The sequence below is a fragment of the Cavia porcellus genome, unplaced genomic scaffold, assembly GCF_034190915.1.
Source record: "Cavia porcellus strain 051 isolate PalLab524CR breed Dunkin Hartley unplaced genomic scaffold, mCavPor4.1 scaffold_18, whole genome shotgun sequence".
Taxonomy (NCBI): Eukaryota; Metazoa; Chordata; class Mammalia; order Rodentia; family Caviidae; genus Cavia; species Cavia porcellus.
In genome coordinates, this window is record NW_026947501.1 from 72,790,804 (window position 1) to 72,807,200 (window position 16,397).

At 41.6% G+C, this 16,397-nt stretch overlaps 1 protein-coding gene and 1 non-coding gene across 8 annotated transcripts in view; both read right to left on the bottom strand.

Annotated features, from left to right (window-relative positions):
- The window catches only part of Fam193a (family with sequence similarity 193 member A), a 143,486-nt gene that overhangs the window by 111,879 nt on the left and 15,210 nt on the right, over nucleotides 1-16,397 (bottom strand). The window lies entirely within an intron of this gene.
- LOC111757358 (small nucleolar RNA U13) lies at nucleotides 8,281-8,382 on the bottom strand. Its single transcript, XR_002791728.1, has one exon. It is a non-coding gene; the product is annotated as a small nucleolar RNA U13 (small nucleolar RNA).

Sequence of the window (16,397 nt, forward strand, 5' to 3'; positions counted from 1 at the left end):
TGGAGAAACTTTTCTACTGGATGTGTACTGCTTTCACTCCACTCAGTAAAGCTAGAGATGGCTACCAGGAAGCAGTTAATTCAAACATGTCTACAGCCACCAGAGGGACCATGCAGTAAGCAAGCAAGGGTTCCTTCTGGGTTCCACAGGGTGAACTGTACTTCTCTCCCTGCCACTGTTTTACTCTGACTGCAGATTCTCCAGGGAACACCTTCTCACCACTAGGTGACATGAGCTTTCTCTATCTCTGGACTTGGGAAGCAGTTGAGAGCTGTGCAGGGTACTAACCTATAACCCAGACTGGCTACATGCTTGGGCATTCTCAACTCCATCCACACCTCTACTCACCAGCGATCTGCGGCGCTGGCAGTCAAGCAAGCCTGCTACCCAGCTTTCAGCCCAATCAGTGTCTAAGCCATGCAAAGAAGTGTGCTCCCAGAGCGGTCTGCCACGCCAGCAACAGCTCCAGCAGCAACACTCCCAACCAGCTTGGCAGACATCCAACCATCAGCCTTGTCTGAGCTAAGCCCTGCAGGTATATCTAACCTGTACCCTAAAGGCTGCCTGCCTTCTTTTTAATGTTGTAATAGTTAATTGTACACTTTTTTAAAAAAAGAAAGAAAAGGTGCTGGGCATGGGTGACACATGATTGTAATCCCAGCACTGTGGAAAGCTGAGGCAGGAGGATCACAAATCTGAGCCAAGTCTGAGCAACTTAGTGACTTACTGACTCAGGACTGGGGATATAGCTCAGTGCAAAAGCCTCATGTTCAATCTTAAAATAATAATAGTAAAGTTTTGTTATTTATATACATATATGTATAAAATAGGCACGCAAGACTATTCCTCCTTATTCAATGAGGCACAGGCAAACCAAAAGGTTGGATGGTTCTGCTAGTGGCTTTTTTTCCCATGGCCCTTTCCAAAAGGCATCACATGTGCTCTGCACATCCATCCCCAGCTTAGCTCACCTGTGCCCAGCCTGGTCCTGCTGCCTGCCAACTGGGCACCAACTCTGGCAACCGTGTCCTCCCCACAACCTGGACCTCAGCCTTGCAGAGACGCCCCTGCCAAATGGACAGTGTCTTGGACACTATCCCTCAGAATGAAGAGTCCTTCGGCATTCTCTTCTCACTTCATAAAGCTTTCCCATCAAAGCTTTAAAATGTTTTCATATATTGTAATTCTCAGAAGTACAAAATTTTTCACTGCATGAAAAATGTTCAACATCTAACAACTGGCCATTAGAGAAATGCAACTTAAACCAACACTGAAATTCCATCTCACTCCAGAAAGAATGGCCCTCCTTCATCAAGAAATCAAATAACAAATTATGTTGGGGATGGGCGTGGGGAACACCCAGATGCCCTTCCATATTGTTGATGGGAAAGTAAGCTCATACCACTACTACAGAAATCAGCACGGAGATTTCTCCAAAAACTAAAACTAGAAATTCCATTTGATCCAGCTCTTCCTCTTCCAGGTATCTCCCAAAAGAATTAAAGGCATCCTATTAGTGACATTCATACCCATGTCACAGCAGCACAATTCATTACAGCTAATGACTTGAAGACAGTCTTATATGTCTATCAACTGATGAATGGATAAAGAAAATGTGATTTTAAAAAAGGCATAAAATTTGAGTGTTTTGTGGGAAAATGTTTACACCTTTGGACCATAATGTTAAGTGAAATATATCAAACAAACAATCTTAAATGTCACACTGTTTCTCTTATAGGAGAAAAGTAAATTAAAGAGCAAAATAAAGAATATAAGAAACAGGGAAATAGCACTTTTGCAAATGGGAAGGAGACCAAAAGATGGAGGAAAGGAAAAGGAGAAATGGGGAACAGGACCTAAAAAGAAGTAAGCTAAGTTATGAAACTATACCATCTCTTCATGATGAATATATAATCACTATGTACTGCAAATATTTACTAGTAAAAATAAATGTATAAAGTAAATGATGCTATAGTGGCACACAGATACAATCCCAACACTTAAGAGGTGAGTGAGGTAGGTGGATCACTGTGAGTTTGAGAGCAGCCAGGGATACACAGTGAATTTAAGGCCAACCTCAGTTACACAGTGAAACTCTAGCTCAATAATAACAATAGTAATTTATTTCATGTAATAGCTGAGCACACATATCTAATTCAAACTATTCCAATCACTGAGGCAGAAAGATTTAAAGAGTTCAAGACCAGCCTGGGACAAGACAGCAAGACCTTGCCTCCCCTCCTCCAAAAACAAAAACAAGCACAGTGGAGAACACCTGTAATCCTCACTACTCAGAAGGTTGAAACAAGAGGACTGCAAAATTAAAATTGGCTTGAGTGACTTAGCAAGACCTTGTCTCAAAATAAAATAAAAATGAGTTGGGGATGTAGTACAGGGCTCCCTGGGTTCAAATCCCCAACACAACCAAACAAATAAACGAACAAAAAAAGAAACAAACCAGATAGCCTTTAATATATTAAACTTTCCTTGTTTATTTATGTATTTTGGTTTTTCTTTTTTGAGACAGGGTTAAAATGACTGTGTGTGGGTTTGTCACCTAAATAAACCAAGACATAAACAATTAGTTCCTCAAATATAAGTCACTACACAGACTTACTGATTGGATGTTATCACACAACACACCGAAGAATCTGTTTAATAATTATGGTGAGATGGGTATGGTGGTACACACCTGTAATCCCAGCAATTCTGGAAGCCAAGGCCATGGATTCTGGATGACTATCATGAGTTTGAGGCCAGCCTAGGCTATCCAGTGAGTTCAAAGGCCAGCCTGGACTACAGAGTGAGACCCTGTCTCAAACAAACAAACAAACAAACAAAATCACATTATGGTGAGATGATGGGACCATCACCATGAAAGTCACTCATTTTGTCACGTTCTCATCACCCAGAGCCAACTGGTTCTAGAATGAGGTCTGGAAGACCTTTAGGGATAGAGTTAGCAATAGCAGGCAATATATTATGCTCACATGACCAACACCTGTCCTCTTTAGTCAGACAGGTCAAGAAAAGCAGTGTTTAAATGAGGGCAGTATCTCTCACCATTACACTTAATGACCAATACAAGAATTCACTGTGTATCCTTCCCAGTCCACAACTGAAACATCTGGTGAAGTCTCACTACCCAGCAGGTGACTAGCTGCACCAGGTGATAAGCTTGATACACCAGGAACTGAGCCTGGCCTCCTCCTCATGCTTCCAAACCAACTGGTAGCAAAAACATAAAGCTATCACGTGCCCAAGGGAATAGCTAGAGCGACGTGGCAACCCAAGAGAGCACAATTACAAGGAACTAGACATCTGGAAGTAAGGGGGTGGGAGGGATTCTCCATGCTCAAAAAATAAAAATAAAAATAAAACTGACCAGAGATAGTGATGGCTGAGAGTAGAGACCATGACAACACGACACAGGTGGTACAGTCCCAAAATTTATGTCTTAATTACATATTTCCAAAATAAGCTTCCTTCCAAAATGCTGACATACCTCCCAAAATAGTAATATTAATGCTGATAAACTGTACAGTGATCTGAATCATCTGAATGTCATTAAACAGAATGAAGAAAAAATAATCAAACATTACCTCAGAACCATATGTCCATCCCCAAACCAAAATTCAGTCACTGGCAATCTTGTTTTTAAAAATACTGTACATATTTCCACATAAATGTCTGAGAATTTAGGCCTATTTCAGGATTAATTAGCAAGGCAGAGAAGCACAAGGGCTGCATGCCTCTATCAGTGTGCCAATCGCCACCACAGGGAGATTAACACTAAACCTGAACAGAAGTGAATGAAGGAGAAAGCAGCGCAGAGTGCCAGTGCCAGGTGAGGGACCCAGATTCAGTCCAAACACAGATCCGAGGCCCGCCCACCACCTAAAACGCATCGCAGCCTGGAGCAGTCTGCAGAACGGAGACCCCACCCCACCCCGACACCCCTGCTTTCTAAGACTGGAGCTGACTCCAGTCTTGGTTTCTGCATAATTTACAAGACAAGCAGTACACAGCTGGAAAACTACTCACTGTTTACCCTTGGCAGTAATTAACCCTTCTAACCCTGTTTCCTTATCTGCAAATAGGGTTTTAAAAAGAAAACTTCCTCAGAAGGTTGCCACATGATCAAAAGAGATGCTCTGAAGTCAAGGGCTCAGTAAGTCTAGACTCCGGTTAGCTAAATGGCTGCTGTATCACCATTAACATGGCAAAAATTTTAGGACAAAATAAAGCAGGCAAATGTAAAGAAAACAATGTATAAGCAGCAATGTTAAATCAGAAAAAAAAAAAACTAAGCAATGAAGATTAATTTGTTAGCGAAAGATAAAATCTTAACTAAGCCAGGCGCAGTGGTGTATGCCTGTGATCCCAATACTCGGAAGGCAACACTCGAGGCCAGCCTGGGCTACACAGTGAGTGCAAGGCCAGCCTGAATTACATAGTGAGATCTTGTCTCAAAATTTAAAAACTTTTTTTAAATCTTAAAACATGGTCCTTGGGGCTGGGGATTTAGCTCAGCGGCATAAGCGCCTGCCTTGAAAGCAGACAGTCGTGAGTTCGATCTCCGGTACCGATAAAAAGGAAAAAGACAAAAAAAAAAAAAAAAAAAAAAAAAAACATGGTCCTTAACATACAAATGAGCCTGTCTCCATAAACTCTCCAGTTAAGAGGAAAGGTACAGCTTAGTGATGGTCTCCCAGCACTGACAAAACTGGTTCAATCCAGGGCAGGCCCTGATGCAAACACTTAATAAAAACTCTACTTAACAAAAACTCTTCCTCCTGGCATTTCTGGAGCAAGGTATATACATCACTATCACCTACAGTCCCTCCACAAGGCTAAAGGTCCCTGCTTTCCACAGTAATTCAGCAGCCACCCACCAGCTTCTCCATCTCTCTGCCCAGCCTCTGTAAACACATTCTACTCTCAGCAGCCCGGCTCTGTGTTTGTCTGTGCCTGGCTTACTTCACTCAGCATAATGACTTCTAATCTAGTACAAAATTCCATTTTTTTATTGCTGCTGTTGTTTTGTTTGTTTTTTGAGACAGAATCCTGCTATGTAATTTAGGCTGGCTTCAAACTCTTGACGATCCTGCGCATTAGCCCGCAGAGTGCTGGAAATACAGGTGTGTGCCACCATGCCCAGCCAGGACTCCATCATTTTATGTCTAGTTTGCATTTTGTTGTGTCTGGGTATCACAGAGCTTCCTCTATTTATCAGCTGACAGACATTCAGACAGACTCTTCTACATACTGACTACAAGTGAACATACTGCAACACACATCGAAGTGCAACTGTATCTTCAACATAAACATTTCTTTTTCTTTGTATATATATCCAGTGGTGTTACTACTAGATCATGTACCAGTTCTATGAGTGAAGTTTGTATTTTTTCTTTTTACAAAACTTAATTAAGGAAATGACTACCAAAACTGATTCAGAAGCTGGGCACAGTGGCACACACCTGTAATCTCAGCATTTAGGAGGCTGACACAGAAGGATCACTGAAAACTGGAAAGCAGTCTGAGATACATGAGTTTGAGGCCAGCCTGGAATACATAGTGAGGCTCTATCTCAAAAAAACTAAAATGAAAACAGAAACAAAAATTGATTCAAGGGGCTGGCTTATAGTTCAGTGGTAGGGTTCCTGCATAGCATGCATGAGGCCCTGGGTTAAAGTCCCATTACCACATATCTATCAACCAACCAATCAATCAATCAAACTTTAATAAAGATATAAAATAATTTTTTTGATACTGGGGATTGAACTCACAATCTTTGCCAGGCAGGCACTTATGCAGCTGAACTAAACCTTCGGCCCTATAAAATATTTTTTTTTTAAATCTTACATTAAAAAAAAATTTGATTCAGGAAGAAACAGTAAACCTACACCAACAAGTATGAAGAAATTTCCAGGCCTCGAAAATTAAATAGGTAATTATCTTAAGGGAAACAATATTCACAAGCATCAAGAGTGCTTTCTTTTACTTCATGAAGCTGAACACTAAATGTCTTAACACCAAACACACCGAAAACTTATGAATGGCACACCATAATAATTAACATTTACTGACTCCTACTAAGCTGACTCTGATGAGTGTCAGCTAATGTTAATGCATTTTAGTAACTGGGAGTGTGGTGGGGCTACTCAGTGATCCCCTCCCACCCCTGTACTGAGGACTGAATGCTGGGTGCTGTACCACTAACTGCATTCTATGTCCTTTTCATATTCTGAGACAGGGTCTCACTAAATTGTCCAGGTCAAACCTGAACATGTGATCCACCTGCCTCAGCCTCTCAATAGGAAAAAAGGTCTACCCAAGTAACTCTTTGCTAACTAGAACTGATAACAGATAAAAGACAACATTTAAGTCTGATTTTGTATTAAGAAGATAATTCATGTAGTAAAAACTGCTATGCATTTAATAGTAATTTAAAGCTCTGCTTTCTGAATTTATTTAAGGCACTTTAATTCAGATGATAAGGACTATTGTAATACAACACAACACAAAAGAGGATCCAGCCCTACCACATACACTAATCAGCGTATTCATATTAGAGAATTCCAAGGCTCCATCCCTGGCCAGTCAGGCAGCACATTCATTACTGTCAGATACACAGGACTCCAGGAAGGCAAAGTCAGCAAGGCCCTACCAAGTGTCTGCCTCCACAGACAACAGCTGTCCCATCCTCACCTCCTCAAAGCACCTGAAAACAGCACAATGGTCCTGCTAATACCCAGTGTTCCCACTATGACAGGATCAAACGCTAGTTAGCAGAGTGGCTGTTGGGCACTACGCCTGTCCCTGAGCAGCTGCTATCACTCTGCTCCTCTGCCACACAGGGCAACTGAGTATGCTCCTCCTGGCAACAGCCTGTGCCGCTCTAGCCCCTCTACCAAAGCTGCTTCTCACAGTGGGTAAAAGCACAGACAGCTCCCTTTCACCTTCCTTAGACCTGTACCATTGTTCAGAGAATGCCTCTGTAGGACCTCCCTCAACACCGGGCACCCATCTCTGCCTCTAAAGCATGGAAAGTGTCAATTCCCTCCCAGGAAGGCGAAGTTCACATGGGCAGGGCATTGGAGAGCCACTCAGAGAACACAGGGGCAAACAAGATGTGAACATGGAATTTTAGGAAGAGGTGAATCAGGGAGGACTGTCCAGAGTAAAACAGATACACAACCAGAGGCTTTTGAAACAAAAGATTCATTTGTATTAAACCCAAAACTGTGAGTCAAACATATTTACAAGGAGGGTGTAAGATAAATGAGTATTAAGCCAAGGAGAAAGGCAAGAGCCTGGTACATTGGTGCATGCCAATAATCCTAGCTACTCAGAAGGCTAAGGCAGGAGGATGTTCAAGAAGTTGTAAATAAAATATTTTGGTTTATGGCTGGGGAGATAACACAGCGGCACAAGCTCCTGCATGTCAAGTGCAAGGTTGTGAGTTGAATCCCTGGTACCAAGAAAAAAAGAAAAAAGCATTGTAGTCTAGAGTTTCATCTTACACACATCCCCCCAAAACCCTTTTCCATCAAGAAATCTTTAAATAAAGTTAGTTTTCTATTACAAACAGGAATTTTTACAAACTGAAATTCACTGTTCCAACAGATGTTGCCACGGCTGCCTTGTCCCTCAAACCTGCCCACTGCGCCAAGCCCACAGGGGATAAGCACAAGAGCCTGAGGCTGCCTGCCTGTGACAAGCATAGGAACACAACCTGCTTCACTGCTGAGATATGTAAGGGTTGCTAAAGGAAGAACAGGTCTGGAGAAGCAAAAGCACCAGAGGGACACACTGGCGAGTGCTCTGGGCACCACACACATGGTGCCAACACTTTTCCGCTTCCAAGGCAAACTAAGTGGGCTTCTGCTTCTGGGAATTAAAGGAGTCTCAGTACAACAGAGAACAAAGGGCAGGGAACAGACAGGCCCAAGGTACCTCTCTGGGAAGGCCCTCAGCAAGTCATATATACACACACATGCGGGGCAACAACCCCACACAAGGACCCTGTCCTAAGCACACACAGCCATGCAGCGCCATGTGCCAAGCTTCTGCCTCCATCACTCTGAAGGAGACACAGGGTCACAGCTGGAAAGCCCTTTGCTGTTGTGTCATATCCTGAAGACTGCAGGCACCATGACCTCTGTAAGAAAGAATCTCAGGAAAAAGCGAGACAGAGGAACATGGAGACTGGTTTCTTTGGATTCTTCAGAAGCCATGTCATCAAAGCTTGCTGTGGTGATTTTTTTTTTTTTCCCACGTCAGATGGGTAATGTGCCGAGGTCGTAACAAGGTTCAAAGGAGGCACGTGTCATGCATGGAGCATGAACACCCAATCATCACGCTTATGAACCTGAGGATCTTGCTGTGGTGATATACAGAGTTGTTTCTTCAGCTCAGATCTCTGAACCTGAAGAGTTGTAAGGAATCCAGATATCAAATCCAGGATGTCTCAAAGAATATACTATTTTCTTACAACAGAAGATATACAGACACACTCAGTTCAACCCTGTCAGCAAAAATAAAGAGTACCAAGCTGAGCCTGTTGGCACATACCCATATCCTAGCACTGAGGGAGCTGCTGTCTCAAAGTAAGAAGTTTAAACAAAAGGCCTACAGATGTAGCTCTGCTGTAGTGCACCCCTGGGTTTGGTGCCCAGTACTGCCAAAAAACAGATACATAAATCCATCCAAGGTGTACAGCATGTTAGACAGCTTCCCACTACTATAATGAATACCTGAATTCTTGCCTTATATGCACAAGGCGGGTTAGATCCCCAGTATTAAAAAAAAAAAAAAAAAAAAGTTAAAACAATGACCCGAAATAGTTAACTTACAAGGAAGAAAGGCTGTGTGACACATGCCTAGAGTTCCTGCTACACGAGAGGCTGAAGCAGGAGATCGCAAGATTCAAGGCCAGCCTGGGCAACAGAGCAAGAGGATGCCTCAAAATAAAAGATTTAAAAAGGCTAGAGATATGGCTCAGCAGTAAAATAGTCTGGGGTTCAATGCCTAGTACAGGGGTGGGGAGGCATTGATGTTCTTTTAAATCAGTTTCTGGGCTTGTGGCAGCCAACACATCCAGGCAGAGGCATGAGGTATAAGCCACCCACTCAGGGCCAGCGATCTATGAAGAGGAAGGGGCTAGAGGCCCACTGTCCTATGAGTCTCAATCCCAAGTAATGAGACTAAGAAAACCCTGCCAAAGTCTCTAGCACACCCTGTAGGGCAAGGCTAGGAACCAAAACATTCACATGCCCTGAGGGGACAGCCCAAATTCAAACCCAAAGCACACAGGCTCAAAGAGCTCCAATGCTGAGCAAACACCACCAGTGCCACACTGCCAGAATCACTGACTGCAGGACAGATGTGGTGGCACAGGCCTGGAACCCACCACGTAGGAGCCTGAGGTAAGAGGATCACCATAAATTCAGGCGAGAATGGGATACACAGTGACTTCGAGGCCAGCTTGGATTACATGGCAACATGTTACCCCCCCCCCAAAAAAAAGCTAAGGTAGTTAATTTGGTAATGATTTCAGAAGATATCCTAAAATGATGCTTAAAAGTCACCATCTTCCTAGGGGGAGAGTCTCATCCCACCCAGCTGCTCTTCCTACTCCTTGCCCACCTATTTCAATTCCCACTCTTATCTGATGCCAGAAAAGGAGCAGAGAGGACTTTGTTTTGTGGCATTGGAGATTTTAGGCAATACTGAGGATTGAACCCTAGGCCTTCACACAGGGATAAGCTACATCCCTAGCCATTTTTAAACTTTTGTTTTCTTTTGCCTTTTCAGAAAGGGTTTCACTATTCAGTTCAGACCAGCCTTAAATTCACTAAGTAGGCCTTCCAGAGGGAGAACCACCAGCAGCTCCTGAGATCCACACCATGGAACTTAGGACGCTGGGAAGCCAAGCAAGCACCTCCCCTCCCTGGTAAGTGGCTGTGGTGGGCAGACTGCAGCCCTTCCAGGGGGAGACCCACCAGTGTCTTCTGAGATCCACACCATGTTGGAACTTAGGACGTTGGGAAACTAAGCAACCGGTCTGCTTCCCTGCTAAGCAATAGTGAACCTACTGGTGCACAGCCTAGCATCAAACATCCCACTTCCTCTACCCTCCTTCTCTTGTCCCACCTGTTAGCAAATGGGAACCAGAAATCTGAGCATCTCCTGGGAGGATGACCGTAGCAAATAAGGGGGATTTCCTTCTACCATCTCTTTGAAGGCAAATATTTTTATTACTGTTTTGCTCTATTCTGATTAATGGTACTGCTTTATTCAATATTGTTTTGATAAGTTCTATAATGTTCTGTGTTTCATTTTATTTTGATACACGTGATTGAAAGAACTATTGTAAGGATAACGAAATATACTGTGATACCTATTACTGTTATCCCAGTAACCTGCTGTAAAGTTCTGTACCAATTTCACTGTACGATCTTAGTTGGCTTTATTCTGTCTTGTTCTGTTGTATTTTACTACTTTCAAAATAAAATTAAAAAGAATTCACTAAGTAGCACAGCCTGGTCTCGAACTCTCAAACGATCCTCCTGTCTCAGGCACCTGAGTGATGGGATTACAGCCATGCACCACCACACCTGGGTTTTTAATTGTTTGACACACGTCTAACTAAACTGCCAAGCAGAACTTGAACTTGTAACCATCTTACCTCAGCCTCCCAGAGTGCTATTATTACACAAGAACACATCGGGCCTGGCTTCATTTGTTTTGACGTACCCTAAGTGTCACCAACAACCCTAACAGCCTGCAGATGTTCTAAATAGATTCTGATGAGCTGCTGATTTAAAGCAGGTGCATCTCAAGCATGCCCATGACCTGATTAGAGCACCCTCGTAGCTCTTGATTTTATCTGAGGCCATTAAATAAGTTCTCCTAAAACTGACAAACACTAAACTCACAGCAAAATAAAGCCCAACCTTAGAAAGTTATACTTAACCACTGCCACCAACAGAATTTCTATTACAAGGTATCAACTCTACATATGACTTCTTTTTCTTTTTGGTTGCTGTTGTTGTGAGTGGTCTAGGCTGGGCTTCAACTCACTGTGTAGCCCAGGCTGGCTGGAACTTGCAACAATCCTCCGGTGTCAGCCTCCAGAGCTACGGTTACAGCTGTGTACCACCACGCCCAGCCACCTATGGCTTCTAATTGGTATAAATGGTTCTTTATCAAAAAAACAAAAGAATACAGCCACTTATGCCAGAAAACTGTATTTTGGGGGCTGAAGATTTAGCTCGTGGCTCAAGAGCTTGCGTGGTAAGCGCAAGGTTGTGAGTTCCATCCTCGGTGCAAAAAAAAAAAAACCAAAAAACCAAACCAAACAAAAAACAGCTAAATGGCTCTTTATAAGAGCCTGGACTGGAAAACCCATGAATGTTCTGATAAATGCCCATGAAGGGAGAAGAGCCTTAGCAGAACCCTACCCCAATCCAGAACCAGAGTCAACTCAATCTGGAATCAGTCTAGCTATATGTAACAACTCCACTGAAGCAGTTACTCTCTAAATTTGTATTCTACTCTCCCAATAACTACCCCTCATTCTTCACAGGGATGCTGCTCTTGTTTTTTCTGCTTACTCTCTGGTCCATATACTTGGCAACTTCCACACTTCACTTTGGTGGCTACATGTTTCACTTGACCTTTCAGTTCAGCATACTTGAAAATGAGGATTAAATTAGCTGGCCTCTTAACTCATGAAGTAGGAAATACAGATCAAAACTATATACACGGAGCCAGGTATAGTAGGCACGCATCTCAGCGTTTGGGAAGCTGAGGCAGGAAGACTGCTGCTGATTGGAGGCCAGCCTGAACTACACAGTGAAATTCTGTCTCAAAACAAAACAAAATAAAATACTTTAATTTCAGAAAGAAAAGAACTACATACACTAAGACTCCATCTCATCCCAGTCAGAATGGCTGTCATCAAGAATAGAAGAACAGTAAATACTGGCAAGAATGCAGGGAAAAAGGAACCTTTCTACTCTGCCAGTATAGCCACTACAGAAATCAGTACAAAGATCATTCAAAAAGCTAAAACCAGAGCTACCATTTGATCCATCAGTACCACTACTCACTGTACGCCAGAAGCAGTTAGGATCAGCGTACAGCAGGGACCCGAGGGCCCAGTAAACAGCAGCCACGATACGGAGCCAGCATGGGTGCTCACGAACAGATAAAGAATATGTGGCATGAAAATACACAGTGGAGTATTACTCAGCCACAAAAAGAACGAAATTTTGTCGTCTGCAGAAAAATGGATGGATCTGGAGGTCACCGTGTTGCATGAAATAAGCGAGACCCAGAAAGACAAATACTGTATGTATCCTTCCTACCATGTGCAATTTAAAAATGATGAAGTAGAAAGGAGACTATTATTGGACAAAAGGAAGGAAATGGGGGTAGGGACAAGGGCAGGTAGAGGAAGGGTAAATGATCAATATACACTGTCATTGAGCCCCCCAAAAATGTGAAACTGGGGGTACTGGAGGGAGTAATTATAGTGTGTTATGTACACATATCAATCTGTCCCAGTGAGATGCAGCAATCTACATAAGCAACATGCACTAATAAAAATGTGGGGAAAGTATTGGTAAGATTCTAAAAAAGAAAAATTCTATGGATTAATGCATATCTAGCTGGGTGGAATGGTGCACACCTATAATTCCAGAACTTGGGAGGCTGAGGCAGGAGAATTACAAGTTCGAAGCCTGCCCAAACTACACAGTGAGGTCTTGTCTCAAAAACCAAAAACAATTTCTACACCTTGTCCCAGTCTTTTTACCCCAGAGAGAACAACCTCAGCCAAAGCAATGACTCAGGTCCACCTGCCTTTACTTTAACTTTACTATAAACCACTTTGAGTTGACTTTTGGATATGTTAAGACATTTTCGATGTGTTATAAGGTTCGGGTTTTTGCATGTGGAAATCCAGTTGTTCTAGTATATTTATTGAAGGTGAAGTCCTTTCTCCACTTAATTGCTTTTGCATCTTTGCCAGAAATCAACTATTATGTGGGTATCTATTTTAGAACTTCATATTGGTACCTTAGTGGTTTGTCTATCTTGTTATCAATGCTGTTTTGTCATGATTGATGTAACTTTGTGATAAATCGTGGGATTGGGGAGGGCTGGAGCTCTAATTTTGTTCCTTTATCAAAGTTGTTTATAGATTATTCTAAGTCTTTTGTATTTATAAAGAAATGTAAGAATCAAAATGTTAATTTTTATAAAAATGATATTGGCATTTTGATAAAGGGATTGTGTTTTCTGATCTTTATTACTTTCTTCCATTTGTTTTTGGGGGCCAGGGATTTAGCTTAGTGGCATAAGCACCTACCTGGCAAGTGCAAGGTTGAGAGTTCGAGCCCCGATACAAAAAAAAGACTAAGTCCATTTGTTTTTGGTTCTACTGCCTTTTGTTTCTTAAGGAAAGATATGAGGATACTTCATAATTTTCTTTTCTAATAAATGTACTCGGTGTTAAAAAAAATAAATAAATTAGGGAAACAGCACCTTTTACAACAGCGCCCCCCCAAAATGAAATACCTAGAAGTCCATCTAATGAAGTAAAAGACTTCAACACTGAAAACTACAATACTCTGAAAAAGGGAAATTAAAGAGTAGCAGGAAATGGGAAGACATTTCTTGTTCTTGGGTAGAAAGAACAAATATAGTGAAAATGGCCATACTTCCAAAATTGTTAAACAGATTTAACGCAAGCCTGATCAAAATACTAACAGCATACCTCACTTAGAGAAAACAATCCCAAAATTCATTTGGAATGAGAAGAAACCTAGAGTAACAAAAGCAATTCTGGGTAACAAAGACAAAGCAGGGGACATCACAACTCCTGACTTGAAATTATACTACAAAGCTACTGTGATAAAAACAGCATGGTACTGGGGGGTGGGGAAATAGACCTGAGGATCAGTGGAACAGATCAGAAGATGCAAAAACAACTCAAAATATACTCTGCCACCTAATCTTTGATAAACATATTCATCAGAAGAAAACAACTTCTTTAACAAATGGTGCTAGAAATACTGGCTTTTTACATGTTGAAGTTTAAAACTAGACCCATATCTTTCACCATGTACTAACCTAAAATCAAAATGGATCAAAGATCTAAATATTAAAATAGAAACACTAAACTGGGTGTGGTGGCACACTCCTGTAACCCCAGCACTCCGGAGGCTGAGGCAGGCAGATCGTTGCGAATTCGAGACCAGCCTGGGCTACAAAGTGAGCCCAAGGTCAGTCTGAACTGCATAGTGAGACCCTGTCTCAAAAAGACAAAAAAAAAAAAAAAAAAAAAAAAAAAAAAAGAAAGAAAAGAAAAGGAAAGGAAACACTAAATCTGCTGAAAGATAGAATAGGCAGAACTCTTGAAGGAATTGGTGTAGGTAAAGACTTTATGATCAAAATCCCAACCATACAGGAATTGTCACAGAGAGTCAACAACTGGAATCTCCTCTCATTAAAAAGCTTCTGCACAGCAAAAGAAACCACTAACAGAGTGAAGAAACAACCTACAATAGGTAGGCTATATTTAAAAAAACTCAAAAAAATTCAACCCCCAAAATTGAAAGACTCAATCCAAAAATGAACAGACACTTCTCAGATGAAGAAGTAGAAATGGCAAATGAACATATGAAAAAAATGTTCAACAACATTAGTGATTTGAGAGATGAAAATTAAAACAATACTGAGATTCTATCTCACTCCAGAAAGAATGGGTATTATCAAGAAATCAACCAATAATGAAGGATGACAGGGAAGTGGGGAAAAAGGAACTCTTCTCCACTGTTAGTGGGAGTGTAGATTGGTGCAACCACTGTGGAAATCAGTGCAAATTCCTCAAAAAACTAGAATCGGAGGTCCCATTTGACCCAGCTCTCCTCCTTCTTAGTAGCTTCATCAAAGAATTAAAAGCATCAGACCAAAAAAAAAAAAAAAAAAAAAAAGCATCAGACCATATAGATATATGTGCACCCAATAGCACCACAATCTGTAATTCTAAATCTCAAAAACATCCCAAATGCCCATCCACTCATGAATGGATAAAGAAGATGTGGCTTTTTTAATACAATGGAGTGCTACTATGCCATAAAGGATAAGCTTAAGACATTTCTCCCTGCTGGGGATTTAGCTCAGCAGCATAGGTGCCTAACTGGCAAGCACGAGGTCGCAAGTTCAATCCCCACCACACACACAAAAAAGACATTTCTCCCTAAATGGATGCATTTGAGATCATAATTTTAAGGAAATAAACTGGACACGTGTTTAAAAAAACAAAATTAATGGATATCTTTCTCTTTTTTTCACTTTGAGACAGGGTCTTGCTATGCAGTGCAGGCCTACCTTGGGCTCACTTTGTAGCTCAGGCTGGTCTCAAGCTTCCAACAATTCATTGCCTCTGCTTCCCAAAAGTTGGGATTACAGGAGTGTGCTACCACACCTGGCTTGGCTATCTCCTTTTTAAAAATTTATCTAAAAACAAATTTATTGTAAAACCAGCACTCGGGAGGCTGAGAAGGAGGATTGCCTTGAATTCACTATGTTGCCTGGGCTTTACATAGTGAGTACAAGGCCAACTTTGACTCTGTATCTCAAAAACACCAAAGAAAAAAATATTTTTATTTACATGATGTATGTAAATAAATTAGAGGCCAGTCTGAGACACATAGTGAGTTCAAGACCAACCTGAACTTAACAAGACCCTATCTCAAAAATAAATAAATAAATAAACCAGGCATAGTGCTGAACACCAGTGATGCCAGCACTGGAGAGACTGAAGCAGGGTGCTTCAAGGTCAAGGCTAGCCTTGGGTTACAGCGAGATCCTCTCTCAAAAAACAAAAAGCAAGCAAGCAAAAAGTAAATTAAAATATCTTTTACAAAGGATGTTAAAGGCTATTCTAGTTAATAGATGTTAACATCATGACTATTTCTCAAAAAAGACATAGATAAATAAATATATATTCCTCAGTGTTATTTGATTCATTCAACAAATACTTACTGGCTCTGGACACTATTCTATGCCTTTAAATGTCATGTGATAAACTTCCAATTTCACAAAAGACAATGAACATGAAGGTAAAAGCAAAAGAATTATGTTGGTAAAAAAACAAAGTGTTAAAGAGTCAGTCAGGCAATGGAGCACTTGCCTGAAATCCCAGCACTCTAGGATGGGATGCTGTGGCAGGAGGATAAACCCAGTATAGGCAACTTAATGACTGCCAAACTCTATCTCAAAATAAAAAACTAAAAGGGCAGGGGGCCAGGTGTGATGGTGTGTGCCATCCCAGCACTTTTGAGGCTGAAGCAGGAGGATCACCATGGATTCAAGGTCAG